Source organism: Aegilops tauschii, chromosome 2, assembly GCF_002575655.3.
Source record: "Aegilops tauschii subsp. strangulata cultivar AL8/78 chromosome 2, Aet v6.0, whole genome shotgun sequence".
In the NCBI taxonomy this organism is placed as follows: Eukaryota; Viridiplantae; Streptophyta; class Magnoliopsida; order Poales; family Poaceae; genus Aegilops; species Aegilops tauschii.
The window spans coordinates 64,181,774-64,197,585 of NC_053036.3; positions in this window are offsets into that span (position 1 = coordinate 64,181,774).

A 15,812-nucleotide genomic window follows, 5' to 3' on the forward strand; every position below is an offset into this window, starting at 1 on the left:
TCTTGTTGCAAGACATTATATATGTGAATTATGCAATGTTATCTTGTTGCAAGGCATTATATATGTGAATTATGCAATGACATGCTATTTAGCCAAGCGCCATATATGTGAATTATATCATGTCGTCCTTTTTTTTGTATTTCTCATTGCTTTTGTCGACAATGTTTGTATATTCAACTGCTCTTCCTGTGCATCAGCCATTTGAATTGGAGATGGAGAAATCTGGAGTGAAAACAAGGTCTTCAGAGCAGACAATGCTACCTGCTAAAGCAGATATCTTGCTGGTTACAGATAGCTCTTCAGAGGAGGATTCAGAGGCAGATGACCAGTCCTATTATCCCCCTGAGGTGTATGCTCAAACTTGGCAGGGTTATATTACTCATATCATGCATATGTTGTATTGCAATGCTTAGTTTTTACATCATATACACAATATTGAATGCCATCTCCTTAGTTGACACATCATATATGTGATTGCCCTCTGCTCACTTCCTTAGTATATAAATCATATATTTGAATTATATCATGCCATGATGTTTAGATAGACAACATGTATCTGAATTATGGCATGCCAACCCATTTTCTAAAGACATAATATAGTTATATCATCTCATCCTGTTTACATAGTCGTCATATTTTAAATTATGCCATTCTGTCCATGAATTATATCATGCCATCATGTTTCCATCGACAGAATGTTTGTGATTTATGGCATGCCAATCACTTTAATAGACACATCGTATAGTTATATCATGTCATCCTGTTTACATAGTCATCATATTTTGAAGTATGTCATTCTATCCTGTTTAGCTAGCCATCATACATGTGAAATTGTGTCATGCTATCCTGTTTAATTAGCCATCATATATGTGAAATTATGTCCTGCTATTCTGTTTGGTTAGACAACATAAATGTGAATTATTTCATGCCCTGTTTTCTTCCCTACTATCCATTGCACCTGTCTATCTTACAATGTCTGTACATTCAATTACTTTTCTTGTTTATCAGCCATTTCAATTGGAGATGGTGATGGAAGTATCTGTGGGAGTAAAAATACGGCCTTCAGAAAAGATCGTGCTACCTGTCGATGCAGATAGAACCACGGTTGTACTTGCCCAAGAACCAACCCCACCACACATAACCCAGACTCACGCAGATTGTACCCCTACCCATTTGGACAGAGAACCAGCTACACCCCTTCTAACCCCAACCCCAGCAGATAGTAACCCAGTTCCCATTGACACAGCACCGTCTCCACCACAGAGCACCCAAACACGAGCAGTTAGTAAGGAAACTGCAGTGCCCAAAGCACGAGAACCACCACTCCGAACCCCAAGTCAACGCTTAAAGCAGAAGAAGAATTGTTCTCAGGTCAGGTTCCGTAGCTATGGTTCATACTACTTTGCTCTTGCATCACTATATTTACTCATACCAACTAATTTCAAGTTTGAAGGATGCAATTGAAACTCCAATGGCGCAACAGATATGTTTTAAACCTGTTTCTTTAACGTGTTTGCTGTTGTAACTTGCTCTATGTTGATTTCAGTTTCAATTGAATAAACAGTTATGTTTTCATGCCATGCACATTACAAGTGTTGTTATTGCTGTGTAGTTTCCCACACTTATATTCTGTCTATGTTGCTTTGTCTTAAATAGATATGATTCGAACTGTATCTATCTTGATTTGGCAACATAAACTAGAATGATATAGACCATACAGTGACCATACTACATAGATATATGTTTGTTTCATGATGTTATCCTGTCCACCTTACTACTGAACTGGTTTACCAAAATGAGTTTCATATACTACATTGTAAACCTGTGATGTGTTTGTTTGTTTCTCTTTTAGAACGCGGATAAAATATTGGAGAAGAGTACCCCGTTATGAAATGGTAAAGCAAGTAATGCAAATAAGGTTCAACATAGTGAGACATGCCTGTTGGTCTCCAAGAAAGCTGATAAAAACTATATTGAAGACACTGAGACAACCCCAAAGTCCTGTCTTGATGTAGTGTTCGAGTTACTGGCTACTACTGCTGGCACCAGCTCTTCGAACTCGTTGCCTGAATCAATTCGGCTTCTTGAGTCTCAACTTCAAGTTGAAAGACATCGATCAAATGTTATGCGACAGGAAGCCGAAGGACTGAGGAAGTCCCTGCAGAATTCAGATGCATACTTTCTGGTGCAACAGCAAGTGCTGGAGGATTTAAGCGCCAAACAAGAGAAAGTTAACAAGCTTGCTAAGCATCTTGCCCGGATTATGGGTACCCAGGATATTGTTTCCTGAGCTCTTCTGAAGTGGTTTCAGTTCTGGACTTGTTTTGTTGCGGCGTTTATATGCTGCTTTGTTCCCTATATTTGCACTGGTGGCGAACTTTGATGCCCAGTGGAGTAATATGTGTAATAGCCGTGATAGCCTAACGTAAGTTGCTTGCTTATTTATTTCCTTATTGTCTTGTTTATTTCTTTGCTTGTAGTCAGTGCAGTTCTTTTTCCGCGGTTTGCTAGTGGCCGCAATAACCTATTTTTTTAAACTAGGCCACAATAACCATGGGCTACATATTTACTGTAGTTACCATGGCCCTCCTACGGGCCGTAAAAACAATGGGCCTTCTACGGGTCGTAGAAACAATGGGCCTTATATGGGTCGTAGACACAATGGGCCTTCTACGGGCCGTATCATCAATGGGCCTTCTACGGGCCGTATGATCGGTTGGCCAAACATGGGTGTAGGATCGAAAGTATGTCTAGAGGGGGGTGATTAGACTACTTGACCAAATAAAAACTTAACCTTTTCCAAATTTTAGTTCTTGGCAGTTTAACAAGATAGCACAAGTCAAGCAATCTTAAGACAATTGAAGCAAGCATTCAAAGAGTATATAAGCAGCGGAAAGTAAAGCATGCAACTTGCAAGAATGTAAAGGGAAGGGGTTGGAGAGTGCAAACGCAATAGGAGACACGGATGTTTTTGGCGTGGTTCCGATAGGTGGTGCTATCGTACATCCATGTTGATGGAGACTTCAACCCACGAAGGGTAACGGTTGCGCGAGTCCACGGAGGGCTCCACCCATGAAGGGTCCACGAAGAAGCAACCTTGTCTATCCCACCATGGCCATCGCCCATGAAGGACTTGCCTCACTAGGGTAGATCTTCACGAAGTAGGCGATCTCCTTGCCCTTACAAACTCCTTGGTTCACTCCACAATCTTGTCGGAGGATCCCAAGTGACACCGAACCAATCTAGGAGACACCACTCTCCAAAAGGTCATAGATGGTCTGTTGATGATGAACTCCTTGCTCTTGTGCTCCAAATGATAGTCTCCCTAACACTCAACTCACTCTCATAGGATTGGATTTGGTAGAAAGATGATTTGAGTGGAAAGCAACTTGGGGAAGGCTAGAGATCAAGATTCATATGGTGGGATTGGAATATCTTGGTCTCAACACATGAGTAGGTGGCTCTCTCTCAGAAAATGAGTAGTGGAAGTGTAGGCATGTTTTGATGGCTTCCCTTACAAACTCCTTGGTTCACTCCACAATCTTGTCGGAGGATCCCAAGTGACACCGAACCAATCTAGGAGACACCACTCTCCAAAAGGTAATAGATGGTGTGTTGATGATGAACTCCTTGCTTTTGTGCTTCAAACGATAGTCTCCCTAACACTCAACTCACTCTCATAGGATTGGATTTGGTAGAAAGATGATTTGAGTGGAAAGCAACTTGGGGAAGGCTAGAGATCAAGATTCATATGGTTGGATTGGAATATCTTGGTCTCAACACATGAGTAGGTGGCTCTCTCTCAGAAAATGAGTAGTGGAAGTGTAGGCATGTTCTGATGCCTTCCCTCACGAATGAGGAGAGGGTGCAGGGGTATATATAGCCTCCACACAACATCTAACCGTTACACACAATATACCAAACTCGGTGGGACCGAATCATAAAACTCGGTCGGACCGATTCAGTACATATGTGACCGTTAGGCAATTTCGGTGGGACCGACATGTCATCTCGGTGGGACCGATATCATTAGGGTTAGGGCATAACGTAATCTCGGTTGGACCAATTACACAAACTCGGTTGAACCGACTTTGGTAATAAGTTAACCAGAGAGTTGGTCAGGCAAACTCAATGGGACCGATTCGCTCGTCTCGGTGGGACCGAAGCGTTACGAAAAGGAAATAGAGTGTTTGCATTGCAGACTCGGTGGGACCGATCGCTCATCTCGGTTAGACCGAAATGTTACGAAGGGAAACAGAGAGTTTGCAACCCCATCTCGGTGAGACCGAGATCCCTATCGGTGAGACCGAAGTGACTAGGGTTTCTGGCAGTGGCTATGTCAAATGAACTCGGTGGCGCCGGATGGATCAAATCGGTGGGGCTGAGTTTGACTTTTGGTTTGGGACATAAGTGGATATGAGAAAGTGGTTGAAGGCTTTTGGAGCATATCACTAAGCATTTTGAGCAAGCAAGCCATTAAGCTACACCTCATCCCCTTTTAATAGTATTGGCTTTCCTATAGACTCAATGTGATCTTAGATCACTAAAATAGAAAATGTAGAGTCTTGGACTTTAGTGCTTGAGCCAATCTTTTGTCCTTAGCATTTTGAGGGGTCCACATTCCAAATCCATGCCATGCCAATCATTGAACTTTCCTGAAATATTTATCTTGAGAAGGCATTAGTTCAGTGAGCTATATGTTTTTAATCATTACCAAAACCACCCAGGGATAGTTGCACTTCCAATCCCCCCCTTTTGGTAATTAATGACAACATATAGATCAAAGCTTCGACAAATGATAATAAGATTGAAATACATCGTCGCTTTGAGAAGTATGTGATAAGCAAGAGCTCCCCCTAAATTTGTGCATTATTTAAAATTTGCTTTGGACTACAAATGCACAATGTGTTAGGATCATGGGTCACTCTTCCATGTCACATACTCTTGGTGGAGCGCTCAAAATGATAGCAATGAAAACATGCACTCATCACCAAGCAAAGTGAAAGATCATAAATGGATATAAGGGATAATGTCATTCAAGCACACATTAAGGTAGCATATGATCAAACACATGATCATCCAAGTATCTCACAAAAGGCATAGTGTATCAAGCAAACACACAATAAAGTATCAAGAAAATAGAGCAAAGAGAGACAAAAACAAATCTCTCTCTCTCTCTCTCTCTCTCTCTCGAAGACTATGATCTATACATATTTCTCCCCCTTTGGCAACAAGTTACCAAAAAGTGAAAAATATGCATAGTACTATGCGTCTCTTAGGCTTGGTCTTCATGAGGTGGTGTAGAGATGACTCCTAGGATGAAAGCTTCTGTTGATGTAGCTGGAGCTGGTGGAGTGGCTGCTGGAGTTGGTGGCACTGAAGCTGTGGCTGCTGGTGCTGATGTAGTGGCTCTAGTATCTGGAACAGGCACTGCAGCAGACCTCTGACTCCTTGGCACTCTTGTGAAAGCATCTGTAGTAAACTTGCCTTTGTTCTCCTCCACTTCCTCCTGAAGTTGCTCAACCACTGACTGAATCTCAGTTACCTTGACATCAAGATCATAGAATTTCTGCTCAATGATCCTCTCCAAGCTCTCCTGATTTTGAGTCAGGGTGGCCAAGCCCTTCTCAATCCTCAAGGTGGATTGGATCAGATATCCAAGCTGATCTTGCTTACTCTTCAAGAACACCTGAGATGCCTCTTCAGCACTTGGCATCTTTGCAACTTTATCTGCCCTTGCCTTCTCTCTCTACTCATGTGCTTGCACTGAGGAAGGATCTTTCTCATCCATAACAACAATGTTATCCTCAAAATCTGGCCTGAGGGGTAAATGCTCCTTGTCCAACAGATAAGTGACTGTGCCCGTCTTGGAGTTGATGAGCACCTGAATTTGTGGAGCATACCCACAAGACCTCTTCTGATCTACAGCTGTCCTCTTGATTGTTTCCACAATCAGACTCATCACTTTGAACTTTTGAGGGACATCAAATATGTGCAGCAAGTTGATGGAGTGTCCTCTTATCATTCTGTGATCTCCAGACTTGGGAAAAAGTGTATGCCTCAGGATGGTATTGATAGTAGGCAGGCTTGACAGTAAGTGCTTCACTGAGCCAAACTTGTGAGTCTCCAGGTCTGCATCAGGAATCTCCTTGTACATGCTTGCCATTGAGTTATGGTCTTTCTTCTTCTTAGCATACATATCCAAGTCATCTTCATGAGCTTCTGGGGCATTGGTCAATCTGGCCCATTCATCAACAGTAGACCGGTACCTTGTACCTTCTGACATCCATACAATTCTGCCATCTGGATAAAAGTGAGCAGTGGAGTAAAATTGCATGATCAGCTCATCATTCCACTTTGTGAGCTTCTGGCCAACAAACTTGTCCACTTCACAAGCCTTGAAGCTGTCATAGACACCTGGGAAGTGATCTTCATTCTCTCTAATGTAGGTCCAGTCAACCCATCTCATGTCACATACTATGGGCTTCTTGCCAAGCAGAATAGTCTCATAGAAATCTTGTTGTTCCTTTGTGTGGAACCTGTAATCTACAGCAGTTCTCCTCCTTACAGCATATGGGTCATTCTTCCTCCACTCTCTCGGACCTGCATCCTTCCTGATCCTCATGTCCTCTGCTACAGGATGTGCATCATTGTGGTCTGGAATCTTTGGCTTTAGTTTCCTTAGCACTTGGGCTTCAGCTTCTTCTTCTTCAACCTCGGGCACTGGGGCCTTGTTCTTCTCCTCGGCAGGAATGTTCCTTGTACTCCTCTTGGGTGCAGTCTTCGTGGCTGGAGCAGCAGCTTTGGGAGCAGTTTTGGGCTTAGCAGCAGCCCCTGACTTAATAGCACCTCCCATGAGCTTCTGAGCCTTAGGTGCTGGAGCAGCATCCTCTTCCTCTTCATCATCTGATCTCACCATGGTAGACTTTCCAAGGACTTTGGTTGTTGTGGTTCTTGCCCTCTTCTTCTTCTTGTCCTCACCAGCTGCCTCTTCATCAGATTCAATTGTGAACTTCATGGTTTCTCTTGTGGCAACTTTCCTTGGCTTGGATGTAGGCACTCTCCTTGATGGTGCCTTTCTGTTCATGCCTGGCTTAGTTGATGCAGCAGTGCCAAACTCCTTCTTCACCACCTTATTCTTTGAAGTGGTCTCATCCTCAGCTGCAACATAGTCTTCATCCTCTAAATCTGAAGTTCTCTTCTTCCTTGTTCTAGTAGCTGCCTTGGGCAAGTTACTAGGTGTGCTCCTGCTGCCCTCATCATAGCTGCTGGAGGGACTAGTGCCCTCACTCAACTGCTCTTGCTGTTCAGACCCGTTCTAGTTGTCACTCTTGTCAAAAATCTTGCAGGCAAACTGTCAGCAGGCCCTGTGAATAGGTTGTAGATGAGGTAGAGTAGATGAGCATCACAAAGTACAGAGGTTTTGCAAAACAAATTGAGTCAAAAACTTAGTTTTAGTTCTCTACAGAAGTGATCTCGGAGCTACCCAATTTACAAACTCGGTGATACCAAAGCAACACTTGGAACCTAAACTAGTGAACTCGGTTGAACCGAGTCACAGTTCGGTGGCACCGAGATTGCTAGGGTTTCGCAGAATCTTGAACTCGGTCACACCGATTTGCAATTTTCGTTCGGACCGAAAAGTGCATGTGCAATGGCCTAAGCCGAATCGGTGAGACCGATTTCTACATTTTGGTCGGTCCGAGATGAGTTCTGCGGAGAGCTAACCCTAAAATTTTCAAATCAATCTAGACCTAAGGAAGTTTTTGCTGGATAGATCAATCTCATTCGTGGCAAGAAACATGGCATTGTCCTTGTGCTAGGAATCAGAGTTAAAATGATAGCATAAGGGGTCGAACACGTACCCTAGAACTGTGAGTGTTCGCTACGGCGGCGACGGCGGAGCAGAATCTGTCGACGGTGACAGAATCCAACGGCGGGAGGTCATTGGCGGCAAGAAGACGATCCGGAGACCCGAGGAGGCAGAGCAGGACACGTGTGGGCTGAGAGGATTTGAAGTAATTTCCAAAATCTCACCCGTGGGTATTTATATCCCGACCCTATCGGTGTGACCGAGTGGAACAACTCGGTGGCACCGAGATTGCAGAATTGCAAGTGGTTGCTACAACTCGGTGTGACCGAAGTGTTCAAATCGGTTGCACCGAGATGAAAACCTAGATCAACTTAGTGAACTCGGTTTGACCGAAATGGATGTCTCGGTCAGACCGAAATGCACAAAGAGGTTTTGGAAGTTTAAGTCTATGACAAATCGGGGACTCCAAGTGCTCCTCACACAGAGTGGTTCAAATCTGACTTGATCAAACTTTGTGATGTAGCATGAATAGAGTTTGAGACGAGAAAAGAATAGATAGCTAGAGAAGGTTCTTAGGCATTCTTGTCCATCCACTTGGCAAAAGAGAAAAAAACCAAACAATCAAAGTAAAAATTGGATGTCCTCGAATGAGTAAAATATGCAACCAACATGCTCACACAATGCATTGGCAAATGAAACATGTGTCAAAGCATGCACAACCAATTCTAGCATCTATCAAACAATTGGCGATGACTAGGTCATCTATATATGACTATATTGACTTAGGAGTCAAATGAGAACATTTGATCATAGGTCATACTCATCGTTTAGGAACAAGTGGGGTTACCACTTTTACATAAAGCATTGTTGTGTTCACACCATTAGAGTTGCTTTGGCTCAATTCTTTAGAGTAAAGCTCCCCCTAGATGTGAGATCCCCCCTAAGAGGGATGAACTAACCTTGGGTTTTGTCGATGATGACTTCATGTAGGTGTTGAAGATGTGGATGCTCAATGTTGATGTAGATCATTTGGAGCAATCCATTGGAGTGAGTTGCACTTTCAATACCTACACGGGTTAGTCCCACAAGGAACAAACAAGGATATCCATAGACATAGAGTGATGCATTCACAAGATGATCTCCATGAAAGCATTAGGTTACCTTGTCCCTTGTCTTACCAACAAGAGGGTTTGTGACTCCTTGAACTAGTGCAAGATGTGGAAGTAGATTGCACTTGTCCTTGCCAAAATGATATGAGTGAAGAATATTGGCGGAGTCACCCTCAAGAACTCTCTAGTCCTTCTTCTTTGGGATGCACATCATCTTGATGGGAATCCTTGGGGTTGTAGTGGAACTTGATGATATAGAACTTGATGTAGTCTTGGGGTATTGATCTTCTTCCCACTCAACTCCATTGGCATTGAACTTTCGTTCAAAACCAACACCTTGATTCTTCCGGTGCCTTCCTTGCTTGCGTACAATTTCCTCAAATTGCTTACTTCCGGCAAGGCTCTTGTAGACACCCTTCTCTATAATTCCCTTCAATAAGCTATTTTCTTGCTCAAGTGTAACTTGGCTAAGAGAATCATTAGTGGAATCAAGAGAACTACTAGAAGCAACAACATTGGATTTAACATGATTATTGTTACTACTAGAGGAAGAATCTTTCTTACTCCTCTTACTAGATTTTACTTGTGGCATGTAAGTAGATAAGAGTAAACGCTTGCCAATGTAAGAAGAGCTTTTCTTGCGAAGATCATCATTGATTGCCTTTAAAAACTCATGCTCTTTCTCAAGGTTGAGCTTTTCAAAGCGTAACTTCTCATGAGTCTTTAAAAGTTCTCGATGATCTTCCAAGGTAGTTTCATGAGCTAACTTAAGAGTGTTTAGTTCTTTAGTTAGACGCTCAATCTTCTCCTTATCATTGTCATTCGTTTTATCTTGATTGGCATGATTAATTGACGTTTCATCATAGTATTCATCACTAGAGTTGTCAACAAGTAAATCATCATCACCTAACAAGTCATCTTCATCACTATTGAAATCAACATACTCGGGGTGTGATACCTTTGGGCCTTTAGCCATGAAGCATCTTCCAATTCCTTCATTTGGTGAGTCAAATATGTCGTAGGAGTTGGTTGACACAAGTGCTAGACCAGCAACACCTTCATCTTGAGTATATTCGGAGTCGGAGTGATAGCTTCTCTTGGAGTGATGGTCGGAGTCGGAGCCGGATACCCATTCACCAACATGAGCTTGATGTCTTCGCTTTGTGTAGCTCTTTGATGATTTGTCCTTCCTTTCCGAATCCTTCCTTCTCCGGGAGGTTCTTCGTTCATAACGATCATCTCTACTCCTTCTCTCTCTTGGTGGTGATTCTTCTCTTCTACTTCTTCTTTTAGGTGAATCTTCTCTCCTTTTGTAAGGAGCCGTACACTCATTGGAGTAGTGTCCGAGTCTTCCACAATTGTAGCAATTACGTTCACGACTCGAAGATCTTTTGTCATTGTAGGACCTTGACTTGGAGCTTCTTTCCTTGCTTCTACTCTTGTAGAACTTTTTGAAGTTTTTCACCATTAAGCTCAATTCCTCATTTAAGGTTTGTTTCTCACTTGATGATGTAGGAGCATCACATGAGGCTTTGTAAGCACCACTTGAATTGTTGTGAAGCTCTTCCTTATCCTTGAGTGACATCTCATGAGCAACAATTCTTCCAATGACTTCTGTTGGCTTGAGATCTTTGTAATTGGGCATCATTTGAATCAATGTGCACACGATATCATATTTTCCATCCAAGGCTCTTAGGATCTTCTTGATGATGAATTTATCGGTCATCTCTTCACTTCCTAAGCCGGCAATTTCATTTGTGATGAGAGCAAGCCTAGAGTACATTTGAGCGACACCTTCACCATCCTTCATTTTGAACTTGTCAAGTTGACTTTGAAGCACATCCAATTTGGATTCCTTAACGGAGTCGGTACCTTCGTGCATATCAATCAAAGTATCCCAAATTTCCTTTGCATTCTCAAGGCGGCTGATTTTGTTGAATTCTTCGGGGCACAATCCATTGAAGAGGATATCACAAGCTTGAGCGTTGTATTGCAGCATCTTCAACTCTTCCGCGGTAGCTTCATGGTTCGGTTCTCTCCCATCGAAGAATTCACCTTGCAAGCCAATACACATAATAGCCCAAACGGCGGGGTTATGTCCAAGAATATGCATTTTCATCTTATGCTTCCAACTAGCAAAATTAGTACCATCAAAGTAAGGACCTCTACGGTGGTAATTTCCCTCGCTAGACGCCATACTCTCCTAGGTTGTGAAACCAAGGCTATGATCACCAAAAGCTATGGAAATCAAGGCAAATGGAGACCAAAGCTCTGATACCAATTGTAGGATCGAAAGTATGTCTAGAGGGGGGGTGATTAGACTACTTGACCAAATAAAAACTTAACCTTTTCCCAATTTTAGTTCTTGGCAGATTTTAACACGATAGCACAAGTCAAGCAATCTTAACACAATTCAAGCAAGCATGCAAAGAGTATATAAGCAGCGGAAAGTAAAGCATGCAACTTGCAAGAACGTAAAGGGAAGGGTTTGGAGAGTGCAAACGCAATAGGAGACACGGATGTTTTTGGCGTGGTTCCGATAGGTGGTGCTATCGTACATCCACGTTGATGGAGACTTCAACCCACGAAGGGTAACGGTTGCGCGAGTCCATGGAGGGCTCCACCCACGAATGGTCCATGAATAAGCAACCTTGTCTATCCCACCATGGTCGTCGCCCATGAAGGAATTGCCTCACTAGGGTAGATCTTCACAAAGTAGGCGATCTTCTTGCCCTTACAAACTCCTCGGTTCACTCCACAATCTTGTCGGAGGCTCCCAAGTGACACCAAACCAATCTAGGAGACACCACTCTCCAAAAGGTAATAGATGGTGTGTTGATGATGAACTCCTTGCTCTTGTGCTTCAAATGATAGTCTCCCCAACACTCAACTCACTCTCATAGGATTGGATTTGGTGCAAAGATGATTTGAGTGGAAAGCAACTTGGGGAAGGCTAGAGATCAAGATTCATATGGTTGGATTGGAATATCTTGGCCTCAACACATGAGCAGGTGGCTCTCTCTCAGAAAATGAGTAGTGCAAGTGTAGGCATGTTCTGATGGCTTCCCTCACGAATGAGGAGAGGGTGGAGGGGTATATATAGCCTCCACGCAAAATCTAACCGTTACACACAATATACCAAACTCGCTGGGACCGAATCATAAAACTTGGTCGGACCGATTCAGTACATATGTGACCGTTAGGCAATTTCGATGGGACCGACATGTCATCTCGGTGGAACCGATATCATTAGGGTTAGGGTATAACGTAATCTCGGTTGGACCGATTACACAAACTCGGTTGGACCGACTTTGGTAATAAGTTAACCAGAGAGTTGGTCAGGCAAACTTGGTGGGACTGATTCACTCGTCTCGGTGGGACCGAAGCGTTACGAAAAGGAAACAGAGTGTTTGCATTGCAGACTCGGTGGGACCAATCGCTCATCTCGGTTAGACCGAAACGTTACGAAGGAAAACAGAGAGTTTGCAACCCCATCTCGGTGAGACCGAAGTGACTAGGGTTTCTGGCAGTGGCTATGTCAAATGAACTCGGTGGCGCCGGATGGATCAAATCGGTGGGGCCGAGTTTGACTTTTGGTTTGGGACATATGTGGATATGAGAAAGTGGTTGAAGGCTTTTGGAGCATATCACTAAGCATTTTGAGCAAGAAAGCAATTAAGCAACACCTCATCCCCTTTTAATAGTATTGGCTTTCCTATAGACTCAATGTGATCTTAGATAAAATAGAAAATGTAGAGTCTTGGACTTTAGTGCTTGAGCCAATCTTTTGTCCTTAGCATTTTGAGGGGTCCACATTCCAAATCCATGTCATGCCAATCATTGAACTTTCCTGAAATATTTATCTTGAGAAGGCATTAGTTCAATGAGCTATATGTTGTTAATCATTACCAAAACCACCCAAGGATAGTTGCACTTTCAATGGGCCAATAACAGACCGCATTATGGTCGTAAACTGACTAGAGTTGGAATCGCCCGTTCATGGGCCGACCATAACGGGCCGTCATTAATCGACTATATTTGATGACGCTATTAAAACGGCCCAACGTATTAATGGGCCAGAAACGGGCCGACTGTAACCTCGTGTTGAATTTGGCCCACAAGCAGAAAATGACAGTAACGGGCCGTAAGTAAACGAATGCTGGAAATGAGCCCAAGAATAAATGGGCCCTGAGAAGGCCGAAAGATAACATGGGCTAGAAACGGCCCAACGGAATAAAGGGCTGTTAATGGGTATAAAGTGATAAACTATTCATTACGGGCCAGTTTCACCACGGGCCGTTAGTGGGTATAAAGTGATGCACTGTTCATTACGGGCCAGTTTCACCACGGGCCGTTAATGGGCCAAGAGTTACAAAGGGCCTCATATGGTCCAAAAGACGTCGTGGGCCATACATGGGCCAGAAGTTAAAACGGGTTGGAATCATATTGGACGGCCCAGATGACGCTAGGCCTAATTCGGATAGGTCGTAACGGGCCCTGGGTTAGCGGGCTATAAATGGGCTATATGCTAATAGGCCGTTAACAGGATTTCCATGGGCCGGCCCGTCACCATTTGACCAAGTCAAACAGGTCGGCCTTTTCGCAGGAATGGGCCTCTGTTGGGACGTGCCACGTGTCGACGTATCATAGGCGCCTTCTGTCCAATGAGTGGATGACATCTGTCCCAACACTGAGCCGACACGTGTTTCCTCCAGCCAATGATGATTTTACACGTGGAAAATCCCCATTGGTCGGGGCTGTTAACGGGTTATCGGATCCAAAACCGGACCCGATAGCTTAATGGCTTTCCGTTATGGTGGATGCCACGTGTCGGTCACCCTTGATGAAAGCACTTCTGTGACGCGCGATTTATCGTCATGGAAGTGGACACTTCCGTGATGATAATTTTGGTAATGTTATGGAACACTTCTATGACAGCACAAGAATGACTATCTTGATTCTGTCATAAAATCGTCATGGATGTACATGCATGACATAAAATGTGACCTACTGTGACAAACACGTATCATCACGAAAGTGTATTTTTTTTGTAGTGCTATGACTCTATCTGGGTTGTAGTTGATCGATTGACGAAAGTAGCTCATTTCATCCCAGTGAAGACCACTTCCTCGAGTGCTAAGTTGGCAAAGATATACATGACTAGGATTGTATGTCTGCACGGAGTTCCGAGGACCATTGTATCAGATAGAGGAACCCAGTTCACTTCAAAGTTTTGGAATCAGTTGCATGAAACTTTGGGTACCAGGCTAGAGTTCAGTACAGCCTTTCATCCACAGACAGATGGACAGACCGAGAGAGTCAATCAGATTCTGGAGGACATGTTGAGAGCTTGTGCGCTAGATTATGGATAGAGTTGGGATGACAACTTGCCGTATGCAGAGTTCTCTTATAACAACAGTTATCGTGGGATGAAGATGGCCATGTTGAGAGTTTGAAGATGGCCCCTTTTGAAGCTTTGTACGGAAGGAGGTGCAGGACACCGTTATCGTGGGATGAAGTTGGAGATCGACAGTTGTTCTGACCAGATTTAATCAAAGACTCTGAAGAGAAGGTTAAGTTGATTCGCGACAGACTCAAGGTAGCCCAGTCCAGGCAGAAGAGTTATGCGGATTCTAAACGCAAGGAGACAGTTTACAAAGTCGGAGACAGAGTATATCTTCGTATGTCCCCGCTTCGTGGAGTTAAGCGTTTTGGAGTCAAGGGAAAGCTAGCACCACATTTTGTGGGACCATAAAGAGTTTTGGAACGCATGGGAGAAGTTGCCTACAAGCTGGAATTACCAGAAGGATTGTCAGGAGTTCACGATGTGTTTCACGTTTCCCAGTTAAAGAAGTGCCACGTAGAGATGGCCGATATTCCTCTGAGAGATATAGTGCCATTAGAAGCAATTCAGTTAGACAGTGATTTGACCTATCAAGAGAAGCCAGTCATGATTCTCGAGTTTTCTAGCCGAGTTACTCGCAGCAAGGTTATCAAGTTTTGCAAAGTTCAGTGGAGCCACCATACCGAGGAGGAAGCCACCTGGGAGCGAGAAGAAGACCTTCATAGAGACCACCCAAACCTTTTTGCTGACCAACCTGAATCTCGAGGGCGAGATTCATCTTAAGGGGTGTAGGTTTGTAACATCCCAATTTTCAATTTGGATGTTATACATAGATCATCATATGCATATCATATTTTATTCTTGCATTTGGTCGAGATCCTAGAAATCTTAAGCAACTCAAGGACCCAAGGAGAGAGTTGGAGGTTTCACAAAAATCATATTTGAATTTAATTCAAATTTGAAGAAAGGATCAATTTGATTTTATTATTTTCTCTTCAATTATTTCCAATATTTAAAATAAATCAGAGAAGATAATATGACTTCTTCAAATTAAGAGAAATATTGGAGAAACAATTTAAAAATAAAATTATGATTTTTCTGGTATTTTATTTGCTATTTTATTCGAATTAGAAAAATATGCATTTTTGAAAATTTCATTCTTAGGCCAGAAAAATGTTCACTTTGTTTTAAATATTCTATTTAGATGGTGAAAATTGTTTTTGGCATTTTTAGAAATTTTTTATATTTCATTAGGAATTTTCTCTACGGGCGAAATTATAAAAAAAATCTTCGCCCGACTGGGCCAAAGGCCCAGCCGAGCCGGCCCGCGCCGCCGCACCGACTTCGTCGGAGCTCAGGGAGTCCGAGCCGGACTCCCGTCTCCCTGCCCCTCGCCCAAGCAGCCGCTGCCCCCTCCTCCCCCTTAAAAGCCGTGACCCGGGGCCCCTGGACCCCAAGCCGCGCCGCCGCGATCGCCTCCCGTCGGCGCCCGCCGAGCGCCACCGCTGCTCCGCCGCCCCGCGCCACCGCCCGCCGCCGTTGACCG